Raw genomic sequence first — 2,294 nt, 5'->3', positions numbered from 1 at the left:
CTCATGCACTTGTTTCTATAACTTCGGAAAGTTGAACTATGAACTTTTATGCTTCTTTTTTCTTCTTTCTTTCCATCTCCCTCCTCTTTTACTCCCTTTCTCTATGTCGTCATCTCATTAATATATGTTATTCTCATTTTCCATATTTTTTCCCTCTGATGACAGTATATCTCATACTTGGGGATATCCCAGAAACAGCTGTAAGACTTTGAATTTTTCCAATAATAATATTGTATATGACTTGAGATGTTTGCCTTGCCTTAATGTTTGTTGTCCTCTTTAACAATTATATTATATATATATATGAATATATGTGTGTGTGTGTGTGTGTGTGTGTGTGTGTGTGTGTGTGTGTGTATGTGTGTGTGTGTGTCTGTTTGTCTCCCCACCATCACTTGACTACTGATGCTACTGTGTTTATGTCCCTGTAACTTATTGGTTTGGCAAAAGAGACTGATAGAATAAGTACTAAGCTTACAAAGAATTAGTCCTAGGATCGATTTCTTTGACAAAAAACTATTTAAGGCAGTGATCCAACATGGCCACAGTCAAATGATATATTCTTTTGTTTTTTACTTGTTTCATTCATTTGACTGCGACCATACTGGAGCACCGCCTTTAATCAAACGAATCGACTCCAGGACTTATTCTTTGTAAGCCTAGTACTTATTCTATCAGTCTCTTTTGCCAAACCACTAAGTTACAGGGACGTAAATGCACCAACATCAGTTGTCAAGCAATGGTGGGGGAACGAACACAGATACACAAACATATACGTATATATATTTATATATATATACAACAGGCTTCTTTCAGTTTCTATCTACAAAATCCACTCACAAAGCTTTGGTCAGCCCAAGGCTATAGAAGAATACACTTCCCCAAGGTGACACTCAGTGGGACTGAACCTGGATATATATACATATACATATATATATATATATATATATATATATATATATATATATATATATATATATATATATATATATATATATATATATCATTGTGGTTAACCATCCAATGCAGAAGGTTCATAGATGGAAAATCAGAAAATGCCATTGACAAGGAGTTAGCAATTGTCTGTGAAGGTGGAGCAATCACCATTTTGTGAGTGTGTATGTGTGCGCACGTGCACACTATCACACACACATACACACACACACATACACACACTCATATATATATATATATTCCTGCATTATCATTCCTACACTGCCATTTTCAGTTTTTTCTTCTCCCTCCTCTTTCTCTTCCTCCTTCTTCCACCTTTCTTCTTCTTATTCCTATTCTTCTTCTTTGTTCAATTCTCCTCCTCCTCCTCTTCTTTCATGTTCTTCTTCATCACTTCTTCCTCCTTCTCCTCCTACAAATTAACTTCGGTAAACAAGTACACTGTAGAGTAGTGACGATTCCTTAGTCATATGGAATACAAGACAGCCTTGCAAGTGACGCCGTGACAATAAATTACACCTAGTAAACCCTATAAAATAGTTGATATCACGAAGGGCACCCAACCATTGACCACCATGCTAAAATTGGAACGATCAAGAGATGATCAGCTGACCAATGTATGAAGCCACTAACTTTGAATGACATCTGACTCAAGCTATGTTGACCCTTATAACTCATGCGAAAATGAAATTGAACATTAAATGATGACGATGATGACATGTATGTACGTGTGTATGTGTGTGGGTGTTTGTGTGTTTGTAAGTATGTGCATAGAAGTCCAAAGTATTTTTATACATATCATTGTATCTATTGTCACTGTTTTGTAAATATATCAAGGAATAATATATTTATATATAAAAGATACATTAAAATTCTGTGTATATATATGTGAGTGTGTCCATTTGTGTGTGCATGTATTTAATTGTACATATGTATATATATTTGCATATGTGTGTCTGTGTGTGTGTCTATATATATGTATATATGTATGTATATGAGTGTGTGCGCATGTGTGCATATATATATGTACGTATATTTGCATAGGTATATATGTATGTATATGTATATGTGTGTATATATATATTTATATATATGATATATATGTATCTATAATGTATATTTATATATATATATAATGTATATATATATAAATGTGTATATAAATATTTGTATATGTATATGTGTGTGTGTGTATATAAAATGTATGTATATATATGTGTGTGTCTGTGTATGTATGCATATACGTATATATGTATATGTTTATATATATATATGTACATATGCATATGTAAATATATATATACATATATATATATATATGAGTACATGTATATATATGT

Source organism: Octopus bimaculoides, chromosome 2 (assembly GCF_046866305.1).
Source record: "Octopus bimaculoides isolate indiv1 chromosome 2, ASM4686630v1, whole genome shotgun sequence".
In the NCBI taxonomy this organism is placed as follows: domain Eukaryota; kingdom Metazoa; phylum Mollusca; class Cephalopoda; order Octopoda; family Octopodidae; genus Octopus; species Octopus bimaculoides.
Note: the sequence above shows the minus strand (reverse complement) of the source record.